Source organism: Anopheles nili, chromosome 3 (assembly GCF_943737925.1).
Source record: "Anopheles nili chromosome 3, idAnoNiliSN_F5_01, whole genome shotgun sequence".
In the NCBI taxonomy this organism is placed as follows: domain Eukaryota; kingdom Metazoa; phylum Arthropoda; class Insecta; order Diptera; family Culicidae; genus Anopheles; species Anopheles nili.
Window position 1 is genome coordinate 62,468,991 of NC_071292.1, and position 14,524 is coordinate 62,483,514.

Below are 14,524 nucleotides of genomic sequence, written 5' to 3' on the forward strand. Positions count from 1 at the left end.
TGGCTAACTTTTTTTTCGTACTCTGTTGCACTTTTCGTCGGAATGGCGACGGCAGGCAGTTCTCGAATTTTCGCGCCCCGATGAGCTGATTTCTCGTTTTCTTGCTTTTCAAAGCGTGGAAAATATAGCCCATTGAGGGGACTGGCAAAAAAACGCACGTTTCCAAACTTTGGAAAAAGAGATAAATTATATTTGCGCTTTCCTGGCTGTTAATAGAACCGATTGGATGGCAGTTTTGAAAAAGCAACATGTTACTCCAGCGCTATAAAGAGTGGTTTCTTTTTCATGTCGAGTGTCCCCACACCCAATTTGAAGGTGAGTACTTTCACAAACGTCGATTTTCACCTCCCGCATTATAATCGCACACAAAGCAGCGTAACACCCTTAGGGTGGAAGGGTCAAGTGGGGACAGAAAAGTGTCGCCGGAATCCGGAAGTACCATCCCAAATTGGAATGACCGTTTCCTTTCGATAAACTCTTGTCGTCGGTGTACAACGGCTCTTCACCCTACGCCGGCGCATGTAGCAGGTGGCTATCGAAAGAAGCCACAAACGAAACCGGACGACGGAACTAAATAAAAAAGAAACAGCTTCGAACGTATCACACGTGCCGGGGGTGGGGGAGAAAAAAAGCGCCAGGTAATGGCGCCACATCGAAAAAAGAAGAGAAAAATATAAGATTGTGTGGAAAAATTGTGGCCTTTTTGCGCGCCCTTTTTCCGTAATCGTCGTCGGTCACGTCGAAAAGCGGGAAACACGCGGCCATTAACGACTTTGCTGAGGAAAACGAAATCCAACTGACGCTACCACTCACACACACACACACACACAAAGGGCAGAACATGGAGCCAATAAGGGAAGAAAATAAATGGCCACTGAAAGTATTCTTAGCCGGCGCATGGCGGAAAGGAGCATACATGTGAAGAAATTTCCGTTCCTTCTTCACACAAAGGAGGAGAAATCGACATGTCCTTTGAGAGCAGCGCCATGTCCTTTTCTCGAAAGGGGTTGTGAATTCCGGAACCGATTTGCAGGGAGTATGAAGGGCAAGGTAATTTGTATCCTTTTTTATACCATATCAAGGATATCGCGTTGCAGAAGGCAACAATCATTACACTTTTCGCTTTCACGCCAGCAACACACAGAAGCATGGGAAGGGGAATGGAAGCAAGCAAAAAAAGGTATGTTCATTCTGACAAAATTGTCCAGCCTTGTAGTATTGTATTGCTCGTTTCTTCTTCGTCGACACTTTCATTCGAAAAAGCCCTAATTTCTTCTCAAGCCACAGCCATGCGGTGCAACGAAATACACACCGTTATTATCACCCTCCCCGGAAAAGGACCACGAACAGAATGTGTGTAAGTGTTTGTGTGCTTGTTTAAAGCCTGCCCTGGTGAGAGAGCAAGAGGACGAAAGGTCCCCCCAAAAAAAAGAGGCGAAAACCCCAGTAGCACCGGTGGCAGCTGTTAGAAGCGCATTAAAAATGAGGTTATTTTACGAACTTTTAACACTGAACCGCACTGGCAGCATGACTGAGGGCCGGTTCGGAATTGGTTGGGCAATTCTGTTGTGGTCAACGGAACGAGGAACGAAAAAAAAAAACATCCCGAGCACCATTTTTCGACTCACAGGGTCGTCGTGGTTTTTTAAGGACCTTTGGCCCTTGCACCTCCGACGAACACACACACGCGAGCACCCTCATTTGTTGGGAAATGGCCTGTGTCCCGTTATCAGCATTTCCTTCCTGTTTCTCTCTCGCTCTCGCTCTCTCTCTCTATCGCTGTCCCTCAAGCGGGCCAGGGTGCGGGCTTAAGTGATTGGCAAAGTGCCCGGTGGCAAGTTTTCATGTTTCGTGAGCAAATTTCCACCCGAAAAAGGGCTCCCACAAGCGGTTTGGAGGAGAGGGTGTGGGGAGAGGAGAAAAGAGGGCGGTTTTTTGGCAGCAAGCAAGCATGCTAGCAACAAAACGACCCCACAATGCCAGGCGGCAGCAGGTATTTGTTTTATGGACACTTAATTTGACTCGTTTCGTGTTGAACACTTTTAAGCCCTCGTCCTTTTGCGTCCGGCGACCCGTGACTGGGACATTTCGCTACCGGAAAAAAGCACCGACCTTCGGCCTTTCCATCCCGGGAGGAGAGAGAGAGAGAGAGAGAGAGAGAGAGAGAGAGAGAGAGAGAGAGAGAGAGAACGGAATAAAAATGCGAGTCGATCGGATTGGGAAGAAGGTTTCTCTCGTGTAGCATATCGTCTTTTTGTTTTTCTGCACCCCAAACCGCCGCATTGAGGCAACATTTATCGCAATGTAAATCTGCAAAAGCCAGCTTTCAACACACATCACGCGGCAATTGGTTACGGTAGTATTTTGGGCCGAATTTTGCAGCCTTTTTTGTGCAATAAAAAAGCCGGTATTCCATCATACGCTAAGGTCGCTTTATCACACCGCATCAGTGAAATTAACATTCGCATCGTTTCCCACTTACTGACCCCCGCTCGCTCCCGTGGCTTCCCTTCCTTGTGCAGGTCCGGTTGCAATTTTAGGCCAATTTAGATTGCAATCGCAGCAAAGCCCATTTAACGGCCAAAGAGGTTGAGGTGTGTTTCATTTTCTTTTTTCACTTGCGAAACTCCCCTCAACAATGGGGAAGGCTGATGAAAAGCAAAAACCCCTTCTTTCGAGGGTGCCAACCTTGTTTCAAAAGTCCCCCAGTTGATACTGTCGATCGTTCGATCTTTGCAGCGTTAATGGCGTGGCACTAGTACGAGCAGCAAAAAGGACCTTTATGCTTGCCGCCTACCTGCCTGTCCTTCGTTTGCGAGGGGGGGATTTTCCGATGATGATTGTGATGGCAGCAAGTGCGCTCGAGCCCGCCGTTAACTTCGTATGCCCACCAATTATGGGTATTAAGATCAATTTGGCGCTACCGGTGTGGTCAAGTGTGGCGTGTGAGCGCGCGAGGGTGGCCACACATTTTCCTTGCTCGAAAGGACACACACACATACACATACCGAGTGGCAAGGGTACACTTTTCCCCGAGGCGGAGCACTAGGCACACGTGGATAACAAAACGCTAGACACGAACGGACGGACCCGCGTGGAAATGTTTCCTCTAATTATGCACCGTTCAATGTTTATTACACCCTTTTTTCGTGCTTTGTCTCTCTCTCTCTCTCTCTCTCTCTCTCTCTCTCTCTTTCACACATGGGTCCTGCTTCGCCCCGAACGTGCGTGCGAGCAGGCACCGCAATGATGTATCATAAAAGTGAACAGACCAAATAAACGCACACGCTACCGCAGCAAAAGGAACAGCGCGCCGTAGTGTGGAGCGAAGAGTTTCCAGGCACGCACGCGGAAAGAACGTTAGGGAAGGTAGGTCGTCCTAGGCAAAAAAGGGGCAGCAGTTGGAGGAGGAGGAGCGTCGCGCATGTCCTTCCAGCGCCCCGTCCCTCCAGGGGAGGGAAACCAACCACCATCAACATTATTATTTCAGCAGTATAATTTCTGCTTAACTACCGCTCGTTTTATTTCATTTAACGACGCTGACGACAACGCCACGGCTCACACACACACACACACACACACGCCGGAAGGGTGACTCCGGCACGGGGATGAAAGAAGAAGAAGTAGAAGAAGTGGTAGAAACACACCTTTAACCACTCTTTGCGGCACGTCAGATTGAGGGGATCCAAAAGCGGCCAAAGGAAGGTCATCGCAAAAATAAAAAAAAACCAGCACGAGAGCACAAGAACGGAACGGTGGCTAATGGTGATGATGGCAAACCAGCAGCCAGAAGGGGGAAGAAGGAAAACGAAGCAGGGAAAAACTGCATCAATCGAGCTGAGGCCAATCGAGTCCGATGAGAAGGGGAGGATCGGATGGCAGATTTTTAGTATGCACTTCGCGAGAGCACACCAATCATTAACGGGTTGTGCGCGATCCCGTGATTGCGAAACAGTAGTTAAGACGCCACGGCACCCTCTTCGACACACACACACACAGATTCCGGCAAGGAGCAATTTTATTTTACGTTTTTATTCGACAGAAAAACGAGACCCAGCGCAGCTACTGCTTGGCGGCTCGCCGATGACGATGCTGCTGCTGCTGCTGCTTTTATTGCGGCCATTAATTCCCACATTAAACACAATCCCGTGGACGGCTTCCTCCTCCTTGGGGGAGGAGGTCAAAAGAGAACCGTAAACGCGGCCAAAATCTCCATCTCCGCGGGCGACAACATTAGCTGATCTGAGCACGACTGAGAGAGAGAGAGAGACCGACCGAATGAACAATGAATGTGAATGTTCCTTTTTTTTGTTGCCGCCACCCTTTGACAATCAACCAAACGCTACACGAACGGGGTAATTATGCAGTCATTTGCCCTATCCCAAAGCCGCCAAATCGGCAAAGTGTTATCAGTGTGCGGTTGTTCGCGCGACAACAAGATTGAAACATTATCGAATGAGACACACACACACACAGTGGCGCTTTGGATTGCATTTTAAACGCCGGTCACATTCGCTGACCCTCAAACGGAGTAAGGGGGTGGTTTTTTTTGCTGAAATAGGGTTGTATCATAGTTGGTTCGGTAGCAGCTTTCAATTATCCACTCTCTTGCCGTTTAACGAGCTACCCCGCATTCGGCTTTGCCGTTGCACGTTGTAGGTGGAAGGCGTAACAACCACCAACGGGGGAAATGGATGTTGTGATCAACCCCACGAGATATGCAAAACTGCCGGGGTTGTTTTAAGTCACTGCCAGGCTCGAGTGGCCGAAAATCAATTGCACTGCGATCGCTATCAACAGCACGCTGGTGGAGGGTGGTTTGATGAGGTGATGTAATGTTAAAGCCGATTTTTCTCGTACATGTGCGTACAACACCCCCACCCCTCTGACACACCCACCGGTTCTTTTGGGGGGAGGGAGCGATTAAAAGCCAAGCCTAATGATGTTGTTGATTGCTTGCATTTACCCACCACCAACTGGTGTAGTTCGTGTTTCTGTCGTGCTTTGACATGCCTGGTTTCCATCACACCGTCTCTCGCTATGATTAGCCCTTCTTATACTCCGTTCTACCCCTAGGGCCCCTTATATAGCCCCCCAGGGGGTGTTGCTAGTTGATGGTTTGAAATTGAAGCCCCAAGTAGGACAACCAGAGAGAGAGAGAGAGAGCTCGTAGAACGAGACAGAGAGAGAGAGAGAGAGAGAGATACTATCAATCACTGTCCTAAGAACGCAGAGACCATGTTCGACCCTTGCTGAAGGGTGGAGTTTTCCCGCCCCACACACAAGCTCCTCTACATCGCCCGCAGTTCTCTCTAACAAACTGTAGAGGTAGTTTAGAATTGCAACAACGGAACGAAACGGCTCCCGATGTGATGGGTAATGGGGTAAGCCCCGCTTGTAATGAATGCGCCACCGGAAGGGTAGTAAAAGGGCTGTTCTTGGCGGGCGACACACATAATTAATTCTCACCCGCGTTGGGTTTGCACTGATGATGCTCTTCTTTGATGCACCTTCTCACTTTGGTGTGTTCGAGTGCGCCTCATCCCTCTCTCATTTTGCTACCGGTTTCGTCGGGATGATGGGAAGGAGGGAAGGGGGGTGACCCACCCGGGAGGGCGGTGTTGCAATGATAATCAAATCAGCATAATTATCGTTCGCTGCAAAATGCAGCACACGTCGCCGAAGACGGCACAGAACGATCGTGATATCTCTCGAGCACGTGTAAAATGCACTTCACATTCGCCCCTGCTTCTTACCCCCACCTCCACTGGTGACAGGAGGTGGAGGAGCAGAGAATGCCAGCCCCGGTCTTATCTGTTTTAACCCATCGTTCGGCACATTCGCTCGCTTCTCGCTCTATCGTTGGTTTGATCCAGCACTCCAGCCAAGGATCGCGCTCTTTCACACAACACCTTTCAACCTTTCAGAGCCCTTTTCCACCTTCCTTCAAGAGAGAGAGAGAGAGAGAGAGATAGAGAGAGAGAGAGAGAGAGAGAGAGAGAGAGAGAGAGAGAGAGATATTTGTGAGGCTCCAGAGCCACGGACACACGGTAGCTGCCAGAAGCAGCTGCTGCTGCCTGAATTTGGCCCGGTTGACTTTACACCACCAGTGGGGCAAGCCAAAGGCAACCATCTCATCTCTACCCCTCGGTGAGGTGCTTTTCTCGACGGTTTCTACCTCTTTTTTTTTCTTGCCCCCACAACGGGGGGTGTCCTTCGATGGAATAACCACGCGCACGCAGGAAGAATGCTGCACCGTGGGCTCGTAAAATGAGCATAGGACCACAGGAGGAAGGCACACACACACACACACAGGCACACATAGTCCCGGAACAAAAGAAACACGGGGGAGAAGAAGAACGACTTAAATAAAGCATGCATGTATGCTCCCTCTTCCATGGTGGGAGAAAAAAAGCCACCCGATGAAGGCATGAAATAATGGCAGCAGAAGCATCGAGCGAAAAGGAACTCTTCTCATTCCACCTTTTATCCACCCGTTGCATACTCATACACACACACTCGAGCGACACGAGCGGAAAGGACAGAGAGTCAGCCAGACACGGGGTGGATGAAGGAACAAAAAAAAGTCCGCCTGCTGCTCCTGCTGCTGCTGCTCGTTCCGTATTCATCCGCGCGAAGATGGAAGGAAAAGCAAACCGTGGCGAAAAGAAAAAGGACACAACCGACGAGGTACGTACTGCTGGTTGTGCACAATGTGCTCGAGACTACTTCGGAGGTACACAGCAGGCAGACGGGCATAAAGAGAAAAAAAAACACACCCCAACTGATCGAGCAAAAAGGAACGAGAAGAAGCACGCACGCTGCAATGCAACTGCAATTCTCTCTCTCCCTGGTGTAGAGCAAGGGGGTGGTGGAGGATGGTTGCGGTGGAATTGCAACCCACACGTCGATTACAAATTTGATTGCATTTCGATCGCATTGCGAAGTGAAGCAACGCGCCATTCTTGAGCTTTTCTTTTTCTTTCCCCCAACTGCATTTAAACTATGACATTTTTGCACCATTCCTGCTGATGGTCTGATGTGGTTGTGCGAGTGCATGCGTGTGTGTGAATATGATCGTCCGTGAATGCCACCAGGACACGCTGACGGTGATGAGTGAGTGAGTGAGTGAGCAGATGATGATGATAAAAGAGAAACGCCATCACGAGATCAATCCCAGATAAGCCCTCCCGGGGAGGCGAAATGGACCGTCAAAATGCTTTGAAAACTGGAAAAAGGCCCACACACACACGCACACACACACACACGTTCAACACGATATCGCTTGTAATCGCGCCTGAAGAATGTAAAATGCGACATAATCGGTCCCCGTGCGCGCTAGATGCTGCTTTCAGTGATCGGTTTAAACGAGCGGTTTTATGAGGGGTGTTAGAGCGTGTGTCCCCCTTCTGCCATCCCGTACTACCCCTTCATCCATCGTTTGGTGATGAATTCATTCCGAATCCTTTGATATTTGTCATAACTATTCATAACCTAAAAGCATCGAGGAAGAAAACGAGCAAGAGGTGCGAGAAACGGAATGAAAAAAAAATTCAGGGAAGAAAAAAAACGTCATCAGTGTCAAATCGAAGCTCACCTCACACCGGTTCCTGGCCGCTTAATGCCGTTTCAACACCCCCCTCCGTTCTCTCATTTGTCCTCTCGCATCGGTCATTCTTCCAACGCCGCTTTTGGCTTCATTCGCACGGAAGAGAAACCCACCGAGAGGAAGATGAAACCAAAAAAAGACAAAAGATTGCCTTCTTCCACACCGAATTCCCTGTTTTATGAGCGCGCGTGTGTGTGTGTATGCATCCTCGCCCCAGCAGGGGCAAGAGAAAACATGATCCCATGAAAAGATAAAGCAAGCGCGGACGACGACACACGAAAATGGAGACCAACAGCAGCAGCAGCGGTGGTTCAAAAAAGGGAAAGACAACAAAAGCCCACTGGAGAAGTGAAACGGGTAAGGAAACGCGAACGAACCAAGGTGGGCTGCAGGGGAGGATGGGGGACTATAAATTGCATATCAATTATCCCACTCGACGAGCATCCGTTGTAAAACAACGAAAAATGGCGGACACGCTTGTCAACGCGAAAAACCCAGCCTTCAGAAGCAGCGACCGACCGATGAAAACGAGAGACGAAGCGCGCACGTTCGAGAACGTTAAGCAGAACCAGATTCCCTCGATCTAAAGGGGCCCATGGGGGGGATAGGAGGAGGACAAAACGAGTGGAACGGGTGTGACAGAGATGAAAAAACACGCGCCCAGCCACAGAGAAATCATCTTCCACATCGTGTCGTGGCGCTGCTGAAGGAAAAATGTGAACAACAAAAAGAAGCACAGCGAGAAATCCGCCAAAAAGATTCATTGGTGGAGAGGGGAAGAGGGGAGTGTGCGACCGAGACGGAACGAATGCCTAAAACCCATGAGATGACGGTCGAGAAGCTCGTTTCGTAAAAAAGGATCGCTCTCTCGCGCGGCTCGTTCATCACCCAATTTCGGTAAATTGGGTGAGCCTCGTTTCTGCAGCGCTTCTCCGGTGACGTGATGACGTGATGAAATTGCATTCATCGTGGGCGAGCAGGCAAATGAGCAAGAGCAAAAGAGCGTGTGTGTGTGTGTGTGTGTGTAAGAGAGAGAGGGAGCACTCGCGAAGGGCAAGTCCATAAAGCCACACCGTGACGTCACTGGGAACAAGGATTAATTCGTCCCGAGCTTGAGGAGCCTGCTTTCAGACAATGTGGTGGTCCTGCTAAGGATGCTGGGAAGCAACTAATCGAGAGAGCGAGAGCGAGAGAGAGAGAGAGAGAGAGAGAGAGTCGTTCGTGGCGCCAAAGCTTGGAGAAGAGAATAAGCGGATCAGGGATTAAGGACCCATATCGGGAGCATATCATATCGATGAAGCTTCTGCTGCTGCTGTTGATGAGGATGATGATTATGATGATGGTGATGATGCGCAATTTGTAAATTAGCGAACGATGGGCGAACACGACAAACCGTTTAATGTTGAGCGGTGTGTGACTGGCCTGATCGGTCTGAGTCTATTAAAAAGCATCACCAGCGCGATAGAAGAGAAAAAACTGGCATATGGAAAAGGTTCACACGCACAAATCATCCAACAGATGATGCACCCATCAGCACCAGCAGGAAGCAGCATAAGAAGCAGCATAAACGGGCGCATGATGCACAGAGCAGTGTTTCTCCAGCAAACCCGGATTCATGAAGGAAAATATATAAAGAGGGAACGTTGCGGACGAATACAGACACATACACACACCCGAACACACGCACGCACGCACTCGTGCACGTGCACATATATACGCACGCGCGTGCACGAGAAACAGCATGGGGGCCGTCTGTGCTGACAAAATGTCCGACGATGAGGACGTCGTTCAATTCTCTCTCTCTTTCTCTCTCTCTCTGCCTCTCTCACTCTTACCGTATCGAATCAGCATGGTTTTGGTGTGCTCGTATCCCTTCTCGCGCGCACGTACATTCATAGCGAGGACGAAGAACGAGGGAAAATCCTCCGCCACACCACTCCATCCTCTCCTCGTGCCATCCCCTCCTCTCGTTCCGCTCACCGAAACCGGAGGCCATCCAAATCAAATTATGGATTAAATAACATATTAGCACGAACATAAAAGCGCGCTCTCCGCACCGTTGGAAGTCCGTCCCGTCCCACCAGCGGCGTTGCTTGCCTCGTTTATGCTCACTGATCCACCCTCACCCTCACGCAGAGTGCGTTTTTTTTCTTTTGCTTCTTTCCTTCCCGTTTTCTGCTCAATGCTCTCACCCTCATTTTGATGGGAGCGCGGTTTTTCTTTTCTCCCTCTGCGCACTTCATCATCTTCGCTCGTTCGCCCATCAACGACAGCAGCAGCCAGCAGCAAAAAGCACGCGATTCAATCGACCGACGAAAAGCGTTAAAGCAGGCACAGACACACACGCACAACACGAGATAGGGCGCACAAATGGGGTGCACAAACGCACCCCCAAGCGCGCGCAACACAAGAAGACGATACGAAGGGGATGAATAAGAGCGTAAAGAGATGAAGCTGCAACAATGACCTCTTCTCTCTTTCTCTCTCTCTCTCCCATCTCTCACCCATCCATCAAACGGACGAAGCGGACAACGAAAAACGGTTGAGAGATAGCAACCAAAGCAGCGATGGTTGGCGCGTTTTGCGAAGAAACAACGACTGAAAAAAATCAGCAACAAAATCATTCCCTGTTGAATTCCACCCACCCTGCTCTTGAAGGAAGGGAAACGAAGGGTGCGAGGTAGTGTGCCGGATGGAAGCGGCGAATAATAGACCGCGAGATTGACAAACGCGCCCGGGGAGTGGAGTGATAATCGTTTAATTTCCTCACAAATTGCCCTCCCGGCGGTTGCATTTCTCGTTCGCTGGTCAAAAAGAGGTGTGTTGCTGAAAGAAGGGGTGTGTTGCTGGTAGAAGGGGATGATGTGTCCAAATATGGGGCGCGTCTCTTGCACTACATTACTATCGATGCCACTGATCGAATGTTGAGTTCAACTAAATATCGAATAGGACATCTAGCACCACACTCATACACGCACTTTTCCCTCTTGCAAGAGGGGTGGTTTTTGGGAGAAATTTGAGCCGTAATTCGACACGATCCGATAGAAATGCCTTCCGTCGACATGTGTATAATGTATCAGACACTTTTTCAGCACGAGCTCGAGAGCACTGAGCTGCCCAGGAAATACCTCGAGGGTGGTGGTAGGGATTGCCTTTCTACGCCCTGAAACACCCACACCGACACATGGAAGGGCTTTTTTGCCCTTCCAAGTTACACGAGGCGCCACATACCACCACCACCCTCACTTCAGCTCCACCCCACTTCGTGATCGTCGTTTGATGTAAAACAAAAATCATTACACCGGATTCTTTTCCTTCCTTTCTTGTTGCTGGTGTTTCGGCGATGTAGGCTTACACGCGTGCACACACAGACAGAGCGTGTCTATTACAACATCAGATAAAATGGATACAACACACAACTCAACACGCCCACCCACTCCACACACCCCACCCACCAGCCGCATTCCCACCCAACAGGAAGTGAGAAAGTGGAAGAAAAGAAACCTTCTCTATGATTTTCCCTCCCAGGTGGAGGAGAGAGGGGTGGGGCGCGATCGCAGCGCATCCGACATGTTTTTTTTTGTTTAAGGGCAAGTCCCTCTTTCTCTCTCTCTCGTTCTCTCGCTCTCACTCTCACTCTTTTTGTGACTTTTTTTACGCTTGAATGTTATTGCTTCAAAGCATAATTTAGAAACATGCGGCCCCGCGGGGAGGCAAAAAAAGAGGAATGTTATGCGCCCCTTTTCTCGTCCCCCACCTCTCCATCATTTCCTACTTCTACACCTCGTGCTACCAGCCATAACAAACAAGGCCGATAATCGAAAATGGGCAATAATAATCGATAATGTTGCACACGATAGCGATACCACGCAGGGGAGGTGGTGGAGGGAAGAGGCGTTCGTGCGTTTGATGTCGAAACAACAGAGCCATTTTCCACCCTACACCGTGTGTGTGTGTAGGGGAGTATGTTTCCTAACCAAGCGGAACGTGATTCAACGTCGAGCAATTTCCGCGCCTCCATCAGGCGAATAAACACACCGCTCCATGAAGTGTGGGTGTGTGTGGTATGTTGAGTAAATGTCAACGCCACTTTCAACAACGCGTTTCTAAACGTCTTCGCAAAAATACACCCTCTCTTTACTCCCTCTCATTGCTACCCAATTAAGCGATTAGACGTGCACTCTTCATCCCCAAGTGCAACCTTTTCTCCACGAACGAAACGCAGCCAAACAACTCCATCATCAGCGTCCGTGGATGGTGATCATCATCGTCATCGTTTCCGTGCATTACGGCAGAAGGAAAAAACGCATAAAGCGAAACACACAAAATGATGGCATATGGTCACGAAAACGAATTTCCTCGCACTTCCTAGCGTGTGGAAAAACTCACTCCCTTCCGAAGGAGGGAAAAAAGCCACCCCGACAAAACGACCGACCGACCTGAGAGAGAGAGAGAGAGAGAGAGAGAGAAAGAGAGGAGGGTGAGATCATTTTCCGGGAGTTTATTTTCCCGTGATTGAGCGCTTATGTGCGTTTCGGTATCGCGGGTAGGGGAGAAATATCCGTCAAGGGGAGAGGGCGGTATTATTTCGAATGTGGCCACGTTCACGATGCGATAAAAAGAAACCCCTAAACAATCGATCGATTGGGGTACAACGAGCGCACCTCCTCCTCCTCCTCCTGCCAGTGGTGGTTTGGATAATAGAAATTCATGAACCGTTGCACCCTCGCTGACGAGTTGGAATGGAAAATGTGTAAGCTTCACCGCCACAAACCGTGAGCTGGAAAGGGGATGATTTTTTTCTAATACAAAACCACCCAAACGGCAAAACGACGCTGGTAGGGATTGGGTGGAATGAAAAATGCTATTGATACATTCAAATAAACAATTCTTTCAGCATTCGAATCAAAACATCACCGCTTCAGAGGGTGCGGCAAAAGCGAGTGCTTTAAAGCGATTAATTTATGATAAATTCATCTGACAAACCACAAGTTTGCGTGTTTAGATAACAGACATCTCTCAGCTCAATTCAACAGCACTCCCAATGGCATAGGTCCTGTGACCGACAGAACGATCCATTCCGCATTGAGACAAACATGCCCCGAAAAGGATGGTTGTTAGTTTACAAAAAAAATGCCACCAACAAAGCGAACTGGAAGCACGAAATCCGACAGACAGTGGTCGCTTGACTGCTGCTGCTGCTGCCACCAATTCGGGTCAGGCCAATTAGTTTCATTAAGATAATTGACTATATCTTGGCAGCAAGCAAGCATTTCCCAGCCAACCAGCCAGCCAGGGAATGGAGGGCAAGCAGAAGTGACCACATGGCGTCGATTGAATGGCTCGTTTTTCCTCCCTTTGCGTCAGTGGCTTTTCCGTCGACCTCCTACAAGCGAGAGCTGAAGCTTAAACGCATCTAACGGTGCTGGAAAATCTCAATAAACCGAATCACCGAATCTAATCGCAGTGGCAATGAAGATTCCATGTTTCGAAACCAGCATAAAGGACTTTGCTTGCGTTCCATAAATCAGCTGCTCTCATCTCATACGAGAGGAAACACCCATTGTATTAAGTATTTATAGCCCACCCATTTCCAATCTCCTCCATTCGTGAAGATGGATTATGATTTTGATTAAACACCCACACCCACACGCCCGGGGAGCAAAAAGCACCGCCGGTAATTGCGCTCAGATTGTGTCTTTGTGAGGCTATCAATAATGGGTGGCAGTTCCACCGAGCGATTAGCTCATTAATTTGAAAAGGAAAGAAAAAAAAGAGAGAGATAACGCAACACGATTGAAAGGTGATAATGTCCGGGGAGTAGGAGGGAGGAGAGAAACAATTAAAATGATTTTGTTACTGCTGCCGTTGCTGCTGTTGGTGTTTTGCTTGCGATTACACACCGTCCGACCGGGTGATTTTTGATGGCACGACGCGATAACGATTAAATTATCTAAATCAAGCTAAACGATCGGCATTGGCCAGTCGTTGGAACTTCCCTCGAGGGGGGAGCTTATGTTGCATCGTTCGTATATTTTACCATAAATTACATACACACACACACTCACACGTGCGCGTAAAACTTCCCTTGTTTCTCGCTTCCCACCCTTGTGCCAGTGACTCGATGCCATCAAAAAGCCCAAACCGAGGGGGATTTTTCGAACGAGGAAAAGCGATCGCAAAATCGCACCGTATAGTGAGTTTACCGTTCTCCCGTCCCCCCGTCCCTCCGTCGGCTGACCTTTGGTCGTTCAAATATTAATGACCACTTATTATTGACTCGCGTAGCAAACCTTCTTTCCCTTTCGTCCGACAGTCTCGAGCGTCCAATATTAAGACTTCTCCAACCGGAAGACTGAAGAAACACACACACACACGTGCAGGGGCTACAATGGGCCGACATGCGACGAGGCAGGAAGAAGGGGGCGGGAAGCGGATCGTTGTGAAATAATAATCATTATTATCAAACATAAAAGCACCGCATGGTCGCTCCGGCATCATGGCGATGTTGGTGCCAGTCCAGACGAAACATAACGAACATAGTAATCATAGTAATACCCGCGCCGCTTGCCAGCCCACGTTCACTCTCTCACTCTGTCTCTCTCTCGCGTTGACGGTCTCTTGTGGGATATGCTGTGATTTTAAATCAAATCGTTCCCTTACGTGGTGAACGGGGATTTGAGAGAATAAAAAAAACCACACCGACACACGCTCACAGAAGGATTGATCCCCTCAGAAAATTGATCCCCTTAGCAACGGAATCGAACCTAATTTCCCGGGTTCATTTCTTGTTTCTTGCTTTTGCTCTCTTCATTCAAAATCAAACGGTAATTTCCTCATTCCCAACTCGCCGCGAGTCCCTTCAAAATACGACAAAGCATAATATTTGTAATCAATCGACCTAGTGAGCATGCC

The 14,524-nt window shown here is 49.0% G+C and overlaps 1 long non-coding RNA gene across 2 annotated transcripts in view; it reads right to left on the reverse strand.

The window, feature by feature from the left end:
• LOC128727393 (uncharacterized) overlaps window positions 1–14,524 on the reverse strand; it is a 71,335-nt gene that overhangs the window by 50,166 nt on the left and 6,645 nt on the right. The gene's annotated exons all lie outside the window — the stretch shown is intronic.